The sequence below is a fragment of the Loxodonta africana genome, chromosome 7 (genome assembly GCF_030014295.1).
Source record: "Loxodonta africana isolate mLoxAfr1 chromosome 7, mLoxAfr1.hap2, whole genome shotgun sequence".
NCBI lineage: Eukaryota > Metazoa > Chordata > Mammalia > Proboscidea > Elephantidae > Loxodonta > Loxodonta africana.
In genome coordinates, this window is record NC_087348.1 from 39,012,827 (window position 1) to 39,030,210 (window position 17,384).

At 45.0% G+C, this 17,384-nt stretch overlaps 1 protein-coding gene across 1 annotated transcript in view; it reads right to left on the bottom strand.

Moving 5' to 3' along the window:
• EXT2 (exostosin glycosyltransferase 2) overlaps positions 1–8,644 on the bottom strand; it is a 157,702-nt gene extending 149,058 nt beyond the window's left edge. The window contains exon 1 of the mRNA XM_010592111.3: positions 8,522–8,644. The gene's annotated coding sequence lies outside the window, so the exon portion shown is untranslated. The remainder of the gene's footprint in view (positions 1–8,521) is intronic.
• Positions 8,645–17,384: the final 8,740 nt, after the last annotated feature.

Below are 17,384 nucleotides of genomic sequence, written 5' to 3' on the forward strand. Positions count from 1 at the left end.
CTCATTAATATAACTGCTGCTAATCCCACCTCATTAACATCATCATTAACATCATAGAGGTAGGTTTTACAACACATAGGGAAATCACATCAGATGACAAAATGGTGTACGATCACACAATACTGAGAATCATGCCCTAGCTAAGCTGAAACACATCTTGGGGGGCACAATTCAATCCATATCAGGCGGAAAAACTTCTTGTCTCTCACGATATTTGCGAAGTGCTCAGCCAATATATCTGCAAAAATTCTCTCTGTACTTTTTTTTTTTTTTCTCCTTTTCTGGAATTCTATTATGCATAAATTATTCCTCTTGATGGTTTTCCACATAACTCTTAGGCTTTCTTCATTCTTTTTCTGATTGTTCCTCAAACAAATTAGTATCAAGGGATTTTCCCTCTATTTTGCTGATTCTTTCTTCTATTGATTCAATTCTATTTCTGTGTCCTTCCACTGAGTTATCTATTTCGGATATTTATTGTTAATCTTCTGAATTTCTAGTTGTTGCTTTTGTATGGCTTCTATTGAGTCTGTCGTTTTGTTCTTGTATTGTTTTTCTAAATTCTTCTAGTGTTTTTTCTGTGTTTTCCTCGATCTCTTTGAGGATCCTAAATCTAAGTCTTTTGAATTCCTCCTCAGGTAGTTCTATTATTGTTTCTTCTTCTGGAAGGTTTTCTTTCACTTTATCTTGCTCACTTAGGTGCACCATTTTATCCTGTTTTTTCATATGACTTGTTATTGCCTGCAGTCTTAAAGGCATTAAGGTGTTATTTTAGTTACTGATTGATTGTATGCTTGTTTTGTCCTGATTTTTTGTTTTGTTTTGACATATAAGGGTAAGTGCAGTGAGCAAGCTCCACTGATCACTTGTCTGGCAGCATGGGGGTGCTCACCATCTGTCATCAGTTGGTGAGGCAGCAGCAGGCAGGGCGAGTGCATATTGCTGTTCACCAGGCATGTGAGGCAGATGAGTGTGGGCTGGATGAGCACAATGCCACCCCGTCACCAGTCCAATGGAACAGGAGCAGGCGATGGCACTTGTCAGGTGGATGGGACGGCAGGTGGGGTGCGTATGGTTGGAGACTAGCAGCTCGGGCACACTCACTGTTGCCTGCCTGGTAGGTGGGGGGATATGTCAGGCAATGGGGGTCACAAGAGTGCTGCTCCTCACCAGGTGGGCAGGGCAGCAGATGGGAGGCTGTGATGGGTGACTCGTGGCATGGACGTGCTCACTGCCACTTATCCTTTGGGCAGGGTAGCAGGTGGGGAGGTATGGTGGGTGACCAGGGGCGTGGTGGTGCTCACTGGTACTCACTAGATGGTAGGACAGCAGACTGGGGGGTGTGGTGGATGACCAGGGGTATGGGAGCTCTCTGCCACTCACTGAAATAGGCAGGGCAGCAGGGGCGCAGTGGCAGACGGGGCTGGGTGGGGGAAAAGAGGGGCACATACCACCATTCCCAGGTGCATGGGGTAGCAGGAGGGGTTTGTGCTGTTAATCACCAGGAGGGCGGGGGGAGGAGGAGAGTGCTCCTCTGGTCTCTGATCATGGGTGCCTGGGCACCTCCCATTGGCTGCAGCCTGCAATTGGGACCTGGCCCCATCAAGTGCAAGGAGATGGGGGGCTGCCCAGAGTCTGGTTGGGGTCGGGGGGAACCTCCTGCTGACACTCTGTGGATCGATTACTTCATGTACATTACCCACCCTAATGGTCAGGGTCCTGTCTCTGGATCCTGACTCCCTCCCTGCTCTGTGGACACCAGAATCCCTGGAGCTCTCAGCCTCCTTCCTGTACTTTCCCTCCCTAGGTCTGGTTTATGTCCTGCTCACCTTGCTTCACTACAGGTATGTCTACAGTTTCTCTGTCTCCTATTGCAAACTCTGTTAAGTTGCCTTTCTGTGCTCCTCACCCAGGATGGCTGCTGACTTCATGTCAAGGTGGCCACGCTGTGCCAGGCCAGCTGGCAGAGCACCTCCACTCCATCTCTCTCCTCGTTCACTGTTTTCATTCAGTTTCTTCTTCCAATCTGTGTTCAACCTAATTCTCTATCCTTCCATTTGATGCTCAGGGTTCCAGGGTTGTCATCTGCATCTGTTTCACCTGGTTTCTCAAGTCTTTGCTGTAGAGGGACAGAATGGTGTGTCTGACTAAGCTGCCATGTTGGGCCATCTCTCTCCATAAGGTTTTGTAGGCTATAATCTTTATGAAAGCAGTTCAGGCCTTTCTTCCACAGAGCAGCTGGGGGGGTTCAAACTGTCAACCTTTAGGTTAGCAGCCAATCACAAAATGCTTGTACCACCCAAGATCCTTATGGAATGAGAAGTGGAACATAACTCTAAATGCTGTATATACTAGAAAGATATCGATGAAGTTATGCCAATACATTCAAAAAAATTGATGAAACAGAAAAATTCTCCCCAAAATAGAACTTTTCAAAATAGTCTCAAGGAGAAATAGCAAATCTAAATAGTTCTATAATCACTAAGGAAACTGAGTCAAAAATTTAAAAATCTTCCTATAGGCAACCCATACAGGCCATCACCTTTGAGTGTCCTTTTGAACCTCAAGCTTTGAGGAAAAAACTGGTTCCTGAAGCCACTTGGAGTCATACAATCCAGATAAACTAGTAAGCCTGTTTTGCTCTGGGTGCTGTGCTTTTTTTTTTGAAGAATTCAGTCTGTTTTAGTAAACTAACTTCAAAGATCAGACTGAGAGCTATGTTTAAGGTAAATCAGTAAATAGTTTAACCAGTCTTCAAGACATTGTTGTATGAAATACCCGTCAAATGTTTACAATCAAACTCTCACCCTCTTGCTATATATAAAATTATGTATCTTAAAGAAACCAGGTTCTCAGAGGAGATCGACCTCATGGCCTGATCAGACTCCATTTTGTATTAGGTTCCACTCCTGCTTCTAAGAAAGTGACCCATGACTGTTCTTGGGAAGAACACTTAGTATGTTTTAGACAGATTAACTGGAGACCTCCAACAGGAGAAGTCTGTCCTTTACTATCTTGCTCATCATGTATTCTTTAATGAAAACTTGTTTATCACATTTTCATTTCCCTACATCGTCTGTTTTCTCTAGACAAACTTTGTGCACTCTACGGATATATATTTTTGTGTGGTAGATCCAACTAAACTTATTTAGATGAACCCTTTCCAACTGATAGTGAATTTACATGGGTAATCTCTTGTCTAGAGTCCTGATGAATGCATGGGCAGTGCACTTTCAGAACCTTAGGATTACCTTTAGATATTCATAGCAATGATGCTAGTAAATATTGGAAAGGTAATGTTAAATTTTTCCCCGTTGTAAAACAAAAGTCAGAAGAAACCCCACTGGTCCAACACTCAGGGTGTGGTTGGTAGCTTTAATTCCTACATACGGTATAGTTGAATTGGAGAAATCTTTAAGAAATCTATCAATTACTATGGGACAAATAACAGACAAAGTTGCTAATGGGATAGAAACACAACAGTGATCTCTGACCTCATAAACCAAGCTGATATGAGGTAACAGAATAGCCTTAGATTTTCATTATCTCAAGAAAGTGTAATCTGCGCTGTAGCAAATACCTCTTGTTGCATTTGGATAAATAAAACAGGAGAAGTATTACAGGATATACACAGAATTGGACACCAAGCTACTTGGTCACACACTATAACACCGTTACAAACACCAGATTTATTTGGTTGGTTACCATCAGGAATAAGTACGTGAGCTAGATCACTAGTACAAGGGATAGTAATAGACTGCATAAAAGGCAAAAGACGACCTCGGACTAAAAGGTTGATGCACACTGAGTCTGTTCACTCCTGGCAATGCAAATGATGGAGAACATTGCCTTGAAGATCCTGGTGAAGAATCAGATGGCATCTGGTGGAAAATCAGCACCATGAGTTTAAAGAACGTGCCATGGTTGCCATCCAGGAGATTGACTAAGTCCAGGTATTGGTCATCAATGTATTATTTCCAAACTCTGATCAAAAGGAGGGAATGATTTAGGAAATAATATTGGAGTTATTATTCCCTGTCCTTGAGCATAGAGAATGTGACTCAGCTGGAGCTGGGCTCACGTGGACTCACAAGGATCCATCAACTGGGCCCTGAGATAGAAAGATACTATATGGGGTAATCTTGGAAAATATCTTTCAGGAAACATTTCACATAAGCCAGAACACAAGACTTTCCACTCTTACCTTTTTCTATTAGCATTCAGTGAACAGAAAATTTGTTGGACCAGTGAGGACTCTCCTGACTGTCATTACTGCAACCTGTACCAATGACAGTTAAGAAAGGCAACTCAAAATGTAGGATCACAGTTTCTAGCCAGTCTGTGAAAGGATGAAGCTTTCAATGGTTTTGTCCATTTTGTACTGTTAATATATACTGATGACTCTGTAATATTCTTTGGACTCGGGCAGACGTGACTGTGGCAACATGCTTGTCTGTGTTCCCATTCTTGCCTATTCTGTAATATTCCCTGAACTTGGGCATATGTGGTTGTGGTAGCGTGCTTGTCCTTTTTCCCATTCTTGCTTATTCTGTAATATTTCCTTGGACTCGGGCAGACATGGCTCTGGCAGCATGCTTATCTGCTTCCCACTTTTGCCGTTTTGAATATATGCTGAATAAAACTTTCTTTATGCTTTAAAAAAAAAAAAAATCCCATAAAGAAAATTGCAGCCCCAGAAGATTTTACTGTCAAGTTCTACCAAACATTCAAGGAACAATAATTCTACTTTTACATAAATTATTCCAGAGTTTAGAAAATGGGAGTACCCTCCAGCTCATTTTTGGAAGTTAACATATCCTTGCTACCAAAACCTTGAAGGATGGTTCTCAAAAAGTATTGTCTGAGGACCCCATGGGGTCCCCAAGACCCTTTCAAAGAGTCTGAGCTATTTTCATCATAATAATGATGTTAATTGCTTTCTTTCCACTCTCATTTCCAGAGGCTACATGACACGTGATACTGGAAGAGACAGGAAAAGACCGAATGCTGAAACAGAATAATTCAGTTGTCTTGTTAAGTTTTTCCCAAAAATGATGAAAGACATCAACTCACCGATTCCAGATGCTCAACCCAAGGAGGTTACATACAAAGAAAACCCTACCTAGTTTGATGAATTCATCTATTCACAAAACTAAGAGAAAAGGACTTGGGTACAGATAGCTTGTTTAGAAAGTTAAAGAGGGTAAGAGGGTGAAAGCCAGAGTGAGGGAGTAAGGAGAGGAGACACAGAAGGAAGGAAAGCCATGAGGGTGCATTACGGAGCTGGTTACCACACTGAACTGGGCAGCTGGGGCTCGGTCCCATTATGGTCCCCCTGAAGAACTATGTAGAACACACCTCAGAACTGTTCCTTTGAAGGAAGCTATGGTATTTTTCACCGAGGCCCATCTCCCACTTGTTGAAGAACGCCCCCAAAGATGTAAACTCCACCATGCTTCTGAGTTACGTCTATACAGGCTAAGTGAGCTCCCACAAGGAAAGCCTTGAGGAGTAAAGCTGAGAGAGATGTCAAGCAGTTGAGGGACAACAAACAGTCCTACCAAAGAAATGAGGGTGGGAAGCCTTAAATGGAAAAGTCTGAGAAATGGAAAAAGCAGCCCCTTCCTAAGTGGTGCTTTAGAGATAAAGAATCTTCTCTATGATCATCCACGTCATCTTGTAAGTACTTCTACTATAACGCCACACTGTATTAGGTAAGTATTTTCAAGTCTGCCTCCTCTGCTCGTTGTTACTTTCTTGTTTTTAACCTCTGCTTAGTAGTCCCAACACCTAATACTATGTCTAGAACACATTTCATATAAACCTAAATGTATGCTAAACGAATGAATGTCTCTATCCTTCCCGGTTCCACCAGTGCACAAACTGTTCAGGGTCTGAGTTTTGAGTTATTATATGATGATGACCTCTGATAATTTCTTTCCTATTGGAAAGGGTTTTAAAGGGGTGAAAATGGCTAGGTACTTCCATAGACTCTTGAATTTTCCTATATCCACCCCCAAATACCTTCCCCTCCCACCACTCACCACCACAGACACATCCAAAGAACACCATGATGTTACCACCCCTGCCTTTACAAAACCTGTGCTAAGTCTTGCCCCTTTTACTTCCAACCATGACTGAACTGACAGTGCTCCTAATCCTCGACACTCCCACCTCACCTCTGTAACACAGGGCCAGTCCTCCCAGATCACAGCTTTTCATAAGCTGAAGCACAGAAAAACTCTCAGCCAAGGAAACAAGTCAAAATGAACGCTAGCTACTGCCAAGATGTTAGAAGTCCCTGACGCTGAGCTTCCCCGAAGAGGACAGGCTGAAAGAAACTGTCCACTACTAATGCATCTTTGTTCCACATAATACCATAACCTGGATCAAAACAAGAATTTCACGACAAAGCCCTATAATTTTCATCCTCCCTGAAACACATCAAACCTGTCCCTGCAAAACATGGGCTTGCTGTCAAGCACTGAGTCACTGGAAAAATCTTTTAACCCCGATTATTGTCAGAATGAGATGCATTTTCTGTTCCTGGAATTTATTTATTCCCAAAATGTGCCTGAGTAATCCTTCCTGGGTGCTTCAGGCTACATTCAACCCACTTAACCCAACGTTTCAAGTCACAATCTCATCTTAACCTTTTTAGAGAAGTTGTCACAGCTGAATTCCTGGGGCCACTGCTACACTGGAACCTAGCCCACTGGTTCCCGAAAACAAAGCACCAAATACCACCAAAAGTAGGAAAATCCACGATTTACTGCTTCAACTAATAGAATTCTTTGTAATTAAAGTTATAGTTTTCCTGTTGTCGTCAAGTTGATTCTGACTCATAGTGACCCTATTAGACAGAGTACAACTGCCCCATAGGGTTTCCAAGGAGCGGTTGGTAGATTTAAACTGCCAACTGTTTCATTAGCAGCTATAGCTCTTAACCACTGTGCCACCAGGGCTCCTATAATAAAATATAATCACTATAGTTAAACAAATAGTAACTAAACTTTACTGAGCACTGACTACATGCCAGGTTCTGTTTTAAGCACTGTATGTGTGTGAACTAATTAACTCTTCATAACAGTGCTATGTGACAAAACTATCCCCCTCACTTCATAGACGGGGAAAGAGACACAGAAAAGCTAAGTAACTTGCGCAGTGTTACACAACTAAAAACTAGACAATGCCAAAGCTGAGATTCCGACAATGGCAGTCTGGCTCCAGAGCCTGAGCTCTTAACCACCATGGATGCAGACTCCCATGATTACTTTTAAAAGCCCTGTCTTAGATATCCCTTTTCATTCCTCAATTAGCAAAGCCAGCATAGCTGGACAGACACAAATTTACCCATCCATACCAACACATGCAATCAGGAGGCTGAAGTCAGAGGAAGTAAGGAACGATGGTAAGTGAATCATATATTTTATTACTGTGAGTAGCCTTTGAGCCCTGAAATTTACAAGCCAAGTCTACTTGTTGTTAGATGTCAGTGGAGTCGATTCTGACCCTATGTACAACCAAACAAAACCTTTGCATGGTCCTATACCATCCTTACAACAGTAGGTATGTTTGAGCCCATTGTTGCAGCTACTGTGTCTCCTGGAGGGTCTTCTTTTTCGCTGATCCTCTACTTTATCAGGCATGATGCCCTTCTCCAGGGCCTGGTTCCCCTGACAGCATGCACAAAGTAAACTTTCAGTTTAAGTACTTACAGCTTTCGACTGAGAAGAATTGAACATATTTCTTTCAAGACACATCTTTGACAAATAAGCCAAGGACCATTCCAGGTTAGCATTTCACAGTAAGAGTTAAACCAAACAATTCTCTGAGTCTCAAAACTGTACACATGGACATGGTTCCCACCGTCACTAAAACTCCAAATGCCTCTGAGCTTCAAGCCCATGCCAAGCGCCAAGATGCCCTTTGCCACTTTCCCTAGTCCTCTTCCTGAGTTTGGGCACAAGGTACCAAGTCCTGCCCACGCATTCTGGCTCTGCATAGGATGCCCCTCGCCATGGCACAGCCGCAAGAAATCCCCGTGGGAGGAAACAGACCCCAGTAGCCTGCGGAAAGGAAGTGGCTGCAGTAAGGGAGAGATCACGGCGGAAAGGAAGTGGCTGCAGTAAGGGAGAGATCACGGCGGCGGGTGGGTCCTGCGGGGAATGGAAGCTGCCGGGTCCGGGAGAAAGGAAAGGCGCCTTCTGGGGGCGGGAGTGGGCAAGGGAAGCAGGTGGAAACCAAGCGCTTGAGAAGTGGGGACGGGCCAGAAGAGAAAGGCAAGGAAAGGGCGGGTATAAGCAAACCAAAGCGCTCCCAAAGCGGAAAACCACTGCGGGCGGCCCCTGGCGGGAGGGAAGGGGGGCGTCGCCTCTCGCACCCCCCGGGCCTGCAAGGGCTCCTCCGGGCACGAACAGGGCGCGCGGCCTGCGCTCCCCGGCAGCCGCGGCCCGCGGAGGCCCGAGCCGGCACCCCAGCGATTCCCGGGCCGGCCGCGGCCCTTCCGCGCCGCGCTTACCTCGGCCACGGCTGCCTCCCGCTCGGCCCCGCGCTCGGTCACAGGCTCATGCCGCGGGGCGCGGGCCACGGCCGCCGAGACCGATCGCAGCGTCAGCGCCCGCCACGGCCAGCGCCGGGTCTACGCCAGGGAGCTGGGAGCGAGGTTCGGGCGACCGGCCTCGGCGGCGCCTGACACCGAGCGCACTGCGCATGCGGGAGCGTCGGGGCCCGCGCCCCCTGCTGGACAGGAGGAGTAAGGGCACGGCTGTAGGGTTTCTCCCCAAATAGGCGCGCGAAGCTCAGGTTCCGCGGAGAAAAGCACACGCAACCGTAGTCCACCTCATTCATAATTAAAGAAAATGCAAATCGAAACAACGAGACACCATGCTTCGCTTATAAAACTCACGGAAGTGTAAACGTTTTACTCGAATCAGTGCTAGCGAACTTGCAACGTTCTCAGGTCAATTTGACAGTATTGTTTTTGTAGGTGCTCTTGAGTGAATTTGACCCACAGCGACACCATATGACAGGGTCCAACTGCCCCATAGAGTTTCCTAGGCTGTAATCTTTACAAGAGCAGATCACCAGGTCTTTCTCCCGCTGATCTACCGGGCGTGTTCAAACCCCAACCTTTCAGTTAGCAGTCAAGCATATTGACCATTTGGCTCCTTTTGACAGTACTATCCTATGGATATGCTCAGCAATGTTGATCAAAGATATTCATTCCGGCATTGTTTCCAATAGCAAAAAAACAGAAACAACAAGATGTCCGTAAACAGGGGAGTGGTTAAGAAACTATGGAACATGTCCAGAATGGAAGAATATGATAATGCATATATGTATGGAGGAAATCCTGGTGGTGTGGTGGTTAAGTGCTACGGCTGCTAACCAAAGGGTCGGCGGTTCGAATCCGCCAGGTGCTCCTTGGAAACTCTATGGGGCAGTTCTACTCTGTCCTATAGCGTCGCTACGAGTCGGAATCGACTGGATGGCACTGGGTTTGGTTTTCTTTCTTTCTCATATGTATGGAAATATGTCCAAGATTTGTTAGTATGAAAGCACAGTACAAAACACTGGGCAAAGTATGATCCTATTTATTTAAAATATATATACAAAACACGAGACAGAAAATATATTGAAAACCAAATCCATGGCTGTCGAGTTGATTCCGACTCACAGTGGCGCCACTGGATGGGTTCCAACCCTCCAGTTAGTAACCATGCACAAATCGCTTGTGCCACCCAGAGACCTTGAGAAAGGAGATGCTTATATTCAGGTATCTGCACGACATTTTTTCCTGGAGGCAATGCAAGAAGCAGTTAACAGTTTGGGGGGAGTAATAGTGGAGGCAGAATTGGGGGAAAGAGGCTTTCATTTTTCATTTTGTTCCTTTCTGTAGTATTGACATGATCTAGACTTACACATGCACAGTAGAACCCCCGTCATACAGCAGTAAGTGGAGTCTAAAAAAAATTAATCCTATAAAATGAGGAGCGATGGCATTGATACCCCACTGAATGAAACAACCCCACTGAGCCGCTGAGTTCTGAGTCTGGTTGCTAGATCCAAATCCTTTCCGGCTTCAGCTATAGTTTAGCGCCATCTGGTGGAATTTGCTACTTATAGCTTAAATTTTCATGGGGATGATTCTGAGCTTGGAGCCCCCCAGCGGCATTCAGCAGCAACACAGATTCCAGGAAATACTTTGTCAGTTAATGCCTGCTTTGAGATACAAGGAGACTGGGGTGAGAACATTCTGAGGATGGGACACTAACATTGTGCTTCCCCACATCCAAGAGAGGGTTTCTATGTCTTCCACATTCACCGTTTCCCCCCCAAACACATCCCATTTGAAAGCTGGATGAGTGGAGAGAACTGTCAATCACCAGTGGCTTTATAGCTAAATTCTTGTTATCCCAAGGGTTATCTAGGCTGGTAGACTGTGGCCCTTTTTGTTTTCTTCTTTGTCCTTCTCTGCATTAAAAATATATACATGTTTTTAATTAATCATTCCTTCAATAAATGAGGACCTTTTGTGTTAAGGAACTGGGGTAAGCACTGCCTTTGAGCAACCCTGCCTATCGTATTCACTTTTTATAACCCTAGACTTGTAAAGTGCCTGGCACATAGTAAGGGCTCCATAAGTATTTGCTGAATGAATGAAGGGTACCCGGACGCTAGGAGGACCTCACTATAAGTAAGACAAATACACAAGCAAAGTCAGCCAAAGCAGAGCTGGAAAGCTGGCATAGAAGAACATACGCAAAATGCTGCAGAATCCAAAAGATGAAGAGACCACATGCAGCTGCAAAGATGTAGAAAAACTTCATGGGATAGTTGATACCTCTGCTGGCCCTGACGGATATTTAGGATTTGGACAAATAGAGAGGCAAAAGGGGCATTCCAGGCAGAGACAAAAATATGAGCAAAGGCACATAGGTAGAAAAGAAGGAGAAGCAAGGGGAAAGAGCATATATTTTCAAATCCAGTGTGGCTAAAACGGGGGAGCCTGTAGGGGTTGAAATCATGCAGGTAATTGGAGGTGAGAAAGCTTAGTAGCTACGATGTTAGAAGCTACAGGGATGCTAAAGTAGCTGGGGATGACTGCAGAGAAGAGTGGGAAACAAAACTATAAGCCAGGACCTAAAGGTGTTGAGGATGGTAGGAAAGTGTCCTAGTGATCGGTGATTGAAAGAGGAAGAGCTGTGGAAAGATGTTGCTTTACTCACTTTGAAGGTACCTGTCTTAGTCATCTAGTGCTGCTGTAACAGAAATACCACAAGTGGATGGCTTTAACAAAGAGAAATTTATTCTCTCACAGTCCAGGAGGCTAAAAGTCTGAATTCAGGGCATCAGCTCCAGGGGAAGGCTTTCTCACTTTGTGGGCTCTGGAGGAAGGTCCTTGTTTTCAATATTCCCTTGGTCTAGGAGCTTCTCCACACAGGAATCCTGGGACCAAAGGATGCGCTCTGCTCCCAGTGCTGCTTTCTTGGCAGTATGAGGTTCCTACGTTTCTCTGTTCACGTCTCTCTTTTATATCTCAAAAGAGATTGACTTAAGACACAACCTAATCTTGTAGAGTCCTGCCTCATTAACATAAGTGCTGATAATCCCACCTCATTAACATCATAGAGGTAGGATTTCCAACACAGGAAAATCACATCAGATGAAAAAATGGCAGATAATCACACAATACTGGGAATCATGGCCTAGGCAAGTTGACAGATATTTGGTGGGGGGACACAACTCAATACATAACAGTGCCAAACCAAAAAAAAATAGGACAGAGTAGAACTGCCCCATAGGGTTTCCAAGGAGCAGCTGATGAATTCGAACTGCTGACTTTCTGGTTAGCAACCTGAGCTCTTAACCACTGCACCATCATAGCTCCATTGAAGGTACAGGGCAAGGTGAAGATTCCACAGATACTCCCCTACCAGTGAGTAAGGAAAAGTGAAAGTGGGAGTTAGAAAAGGAACAGCTTTCAAGGAATGAGTTTAAAATTGCTAGTGGGAGAAATTCCTAGTATGAGGTTGAATTCCAGATTTACCACTTGCTAGCTTTTAGCTTTGTGACCCTGGGCCTTAGTTGCCTCCTCTGTAAAAATGGAACAATATTAGTACAAATTTCATTGGGTTATTGTGAGGATTAAATGAGCTAAATGCCATTTTATCATATTTATTATTATAATTGCAATTATTTTCAAAAGTCTGAAGAATAGCAAGGTAACCCCTGTTGGTGCACAGAAAATAATAACAATATCTACCATTCATTGAGCACTTGCTATATACCAACTGTCACATATATTATCCTTTTTTTTCATAACAGTGCTGCAAAGGTGCTTCTCTTTATTACAGGGGAGCAAATAGGAGCTTGGAGAAGGTAAGTGACTTGTCCAAGTCTACACAGATGGCTAGGAGCAGATCCCATTCTTCCTACGAGTGAAGCATGGAAAGAGAATTGCAGAGCCCTTCCTGGGATTGTGAAGGAAGACTGGGGAAAGAAATTTTTACCAAATGGAAGAATGCTCCTTAGAAGCGAGGAAGACAAAACTTTGTCTCACTTATTTTGGACATGTTACTAGGAGGGACCAGTCTCCGAAGAAGGACATCATACTTGGTAGAGGATCAGCAAAAAGAGGAAGACCCTCAATGAGATGGACTGACTGCTGTACGTAGGGTTGTTATGAGTCGGAACTGACTCAACAGCAAATATCAGCATGTTATGGACTGAATGTGTCCCCCCCAAACCATGTGTTGTAAATCCTAACTTCTATGCCCGTGGTTATAATCCCATTTGGGAATGGGCTGTCTCTGTTATGTTAATGAGGCAGGATTAGTGTAAAGTCTATCTTGAATCAATCTCTTTTGAGATACGAAAGAGATTAAACAAGAAAGCAGAGCAGAGATGGCGGAAGATTAATGACAAGCCACACAGAGATCTCCAAGGAACAAGGAGGAAGGAACCAAGCTGAAGAGACAAGGGCCTTCCCTGAGAACCAACAGAGAAAGCTTTCCCCTAGAGATGGCACCCTGAATTCGGACTTCTGGTTTCCTAAACCATGAGAAAACAAATTTGTTAAAGCCATCCACTCATGGTATTTCTGTTACAGCAGCACTAGATAACTAAGATACTACAACCACCACCACAAGGGCCACGATTCCATCCCTTTGGGCTGTAGCAGGCATAACTGATTTAACTGATCTGAAGGCTCAAAGAGAACTGCCCCCGCCCCCCGTGATCCCATCTGCTGCACATGCTGGACACGGCTGCTCCAAAAATAGATACAGAGATTCTCAGAGATCTGCCATAAAATAGTTCAAACAAGAGAATGGAGTTGAATGTATTTATATACCCAATTGGTGGGTGGGTAGATACCCAATTGGTGGGTGGATTTTGATACAAATTACCTTTAAGATCCCTTCCGATCCTACCATTCTATAATTCTGTGGATATCTCACTCTAGTCCATCATACCTGCCTGAGAACACACCTTGGGGGGTGTGTTAAGAGTAGACAGGGGATTTCCATCAGACAAACCTGGGTTCAAAGGCCTTATTCAGCCATTTCCAACTGTGTGATTGCAACTTCAGTGAATTGTGAGAAACAGATGAGATTATGTGGGTAAAGCACATAGCACAATGCCTGCCTCACACTGGATGCACAAGAGATGTTGACCTTCGCTGCCCTGCCACGGTCAGGTTCCCTCTGAGATGATGGCGGGAGGATTCTGTAGGAGGGAACAAAGTGTATGCGCAAATTAAAGAAAAAACTGGTTTAAGCAATGAGTAATAAATAATTTTATTATTCAACTCCAAAGTAAGGTGGTTGGTTGCTTTGGATGCGAAATCATCAAGAACCTAAGTTCTTCTCATCTCTCTGTTGTGCCATCCTTAGCTTTCCTCATGGTCACAACATGGCAGCCACAGCTCTAGGCATTCCATGAGGAAGGGCCATGTCCTGCAAAATAAGAAAGACTGCTCCCTTCCTTATGTATCTTTTTCATAGCCAAGAACATTCCCCTTAAGCACTGTCCCCAGCAGCTGTCCCCTAAAGCCATCACATGTCCATGCTTAAACAATCACTGGCATGGGGAATGGGACCATCATATTTTACCTGTCAGAATCCTGGACAGTCCTGGGCCTGGGGTAGGGCCCCACCTCACTTCTGGAACACCTGAGTCCCCCAACATGGCAGTGAGAGAGGTTTGTAAGAATGCAGAAAGGTATATTCTACAAGGAAAAAGACCCCATGAAAGAACTGCTCTGTGGTGTTTTATGTTGACTATTTTCTGTGGTGTTTTGTTTAAAACAACACTGGCCAGCATCATGGTAGGCTGGAAAACATCTATCGGTGCCAGATCAAATATAATCAACACTCTCTCAAAAGGATAGCTGAGCTCACAAAAGAAGCAAGAGAGAAATAGTCAGGAGCCAAAAAGGAAGCTAACGTGAGAAAACTGAGTGCTGGAGCCACAACTATCTTGGCCATACAAGGTGGGTAGTGGATGCAGAGACACCCACATAAAGCTAGGATCCTGAAGGATTACACTCAAAAGGGAGGACGGGAAAAATGTGCCCAACAGCTATAACAACCAGAAACAGCTGTCCATGTTGTCCAAAGAGAAGAAAAAGAAAGCAGTCTCAGCTGAAAATCTTTAACATCCAGCACCTCAAGGATTTAGGATGTGAATTTATATTCCAGCATGATCCAGGGAGCTCCAGCCAGGAAATACATGATGTGGTCCCGGGTCAAGTTCTGTATGAGTTTCCCAGAGCCCTGTGCAGGTAGAGACTTTGTTCACTTTGTCATTGCTGTAGCCCCAGCACTTCCAAGAGCACCTGACACATGGCAGAGGCTGAACAAATATTTGTTGAATAACAGAGTGAGTAAATGAATGAATGAAATAAAAAGGAAGCACCAGAGAAACATTCTTTTTTCTGCCTCCTGAAGTGGTTTGTGAGGAGGTGATGTCTGGAGCTTTTGCAGCCATTTGAGGCCTGAGGAAAAAAGATCAACACAATAGGGAGGCCAAAGTGGATAGATAAGTAAAACTTGGGTTCCAAGTACCTCATATTTCAAGACAGGCAGGTGATTAAGATAAACACGATTAGCCTTCTGTGGGAAAAGGGAAATGGATGCTGGGGAAGAAAGGGCATCTATCCTTCTAATACCCCACAGTGTCTGCTACCAGCACCATGTAGCCTGGAGCTGTCTGGGAGCCAGCTTGCCACCGCCTGAATGCAACATGCCTGAAAATACAGATATAGATAGCTGCCATCGAGTCAACTCCAACTCATGGTGACCTATGTACAACAGAACAAAACATTGCCCAGACCTGTCATCCTTATGATCACTGGCACGTTCATCATTCCGGCTACTGTGCCAATCCATCTCACTGAGAGTTTCCCTTACCCTCTTCCACCCTCTGCGTCACCAAACACTGTCCTTCTCCAGCATTTGATCCCTCCTGATGACCTGTCCAAAGCAAGCGGGTCAGACAATGTTCTGTTGTGATCCATAAGATTTTTAGTGGCTAATTTTCAAAAGTAGGTCACCTGATCTTTTTTCCTAGTGTGTCTTAGTCTGGAATTTCTGCTGAAACCTGTCCACGATGGGCGACCCTGCTCATATTTGAAATACTGCTGGCATAGCTTCCAGCATCACAGCAACATGAATGCCACACAGTACAACAAACTGACAGATGGGTGGTGGTGTCTGAAAATACAGCCACGTAAAGGAAACCAGAAAGGGAGAGCATACAATCTGATGACATCACTGAAACTCCTGGATACAGCCATGCCTGAAACACCTGTCCTTGCCCTTTCCAGTTACGTCAATCTAATAAATCAGCCTGCCTGCCACCCCCCCCCTTTTTTAAATTTGATCTGTTTCTACTGGTTTTTGTCATATTTAACCAAGACTCCCAACTAATCTATAGCTTAGGAATTCTCATTGATTGAAAATAAAGGAACATACAATTACTCCAGGAAACACATTTTTCCTTGTACTTTTTTTTTTGTCAACAATAGAGAAATCTTGCAAGGATTCAAAGTCCTGGTGCACAACGTGTACAATCACTGTAGGGTACGGACCCAGCAGGTCAGCAAGAATCGTTCGAACCTCGACATAGGTCATAGGCTCACGGGCGGGGGCGGGGAGGGGGTGGCGCCACGGCCGCCCGAATCCGACTGTGCAGTCAGCGGCCGCCGGGCCAGCACCGGGTCTGTGCCACCGGGCGGGAAGCAGGACTTGGGCGACCAGCCTCTGCGGCGTCCGGCACACAGCGCACTGCGCATGCGGGGACATCAGGGCCGGCGCCCCCTGTTGGACAGGAGAGTCAGGGCACCGCTGTACGTTTCTGGACACCTTAAGGTGGCTAGAGGAAGGAGTCCCAGCTCAGAGAATAAATGATAGATTTGCCCACCCATCATTTATACTCTGTTTTAGCTCAGGTTCCATGAGAAAAGGGCTTAGTGCAGGTAAGTATTTTGGAAGCGATCTTAAAGAACGTGAAGACTGGAATGAGTAAACTAAAAGAGAAAGCCAATCCAAGGATGCGTTACAGAACTGGTTACTGCTCTGGGCACCTGGGGCTCAATTCCGTTGATAATACTTTGAAGAGCCATGTAGAACGTACCACAGAATTGTCCACCTGTACAGAAGAAATATTTATCCACTGGCTCTTGTTTGCCATTGCTCAAGGATTGCCCCAAAAGTTTGAACTCCATCATAGTTCTGGTTTGCATTTGTGCCCTACGAGTTCCATGGGATGGTGAGAGAGAAGCCCTAAGAGAAAGTAAGAGATATGTGGTGCAGCTGAAAGACTGTCAGGTTACACATGCACATGGCTGGGGAGCTGCAGTTACGGACAAAGCAATAAGGTGAATGTTAAAAGATATGTCCAACACGTGAAGGAAGGCACGGGAAGGACACCCATTCAGCAGGGCACAAACCAGCTGGGGCTGGAGGACTCCCCTCTGCTACTCCAATCGTCATGAGCACAGTTCAGGCCCACATTCCTGGACCAATCAGCCTGTGCTGGGTAGTCAACTTGGATTCCCCCTGAGAAAAATGAGGAGTCGCTGTTCTGATAATTCTAAAAGGAACTTGTCACATGGGATCGTTCACCCAGGACCCTCCGCAGTAATGGCAGTGTCTGCAATAGCAGCTTTTGTAGGGGTTGCAGAGGGCTCTTAGCGTGGCCATTCCTTATACCAAAAACAAACAGTTCCTGTGGAGTCAATTCCCACTCACGGCAACCCCACGTGTTGTAGAGTAGAACTGCGCTCCGCGGGGTTTTCAAGGCTATGAACTTCTGGAAGCAGATTGCCAGGCCTTTCTTCTGAGGCGTCTCTGGGTAGGTTCAAACTGCCAACCTTT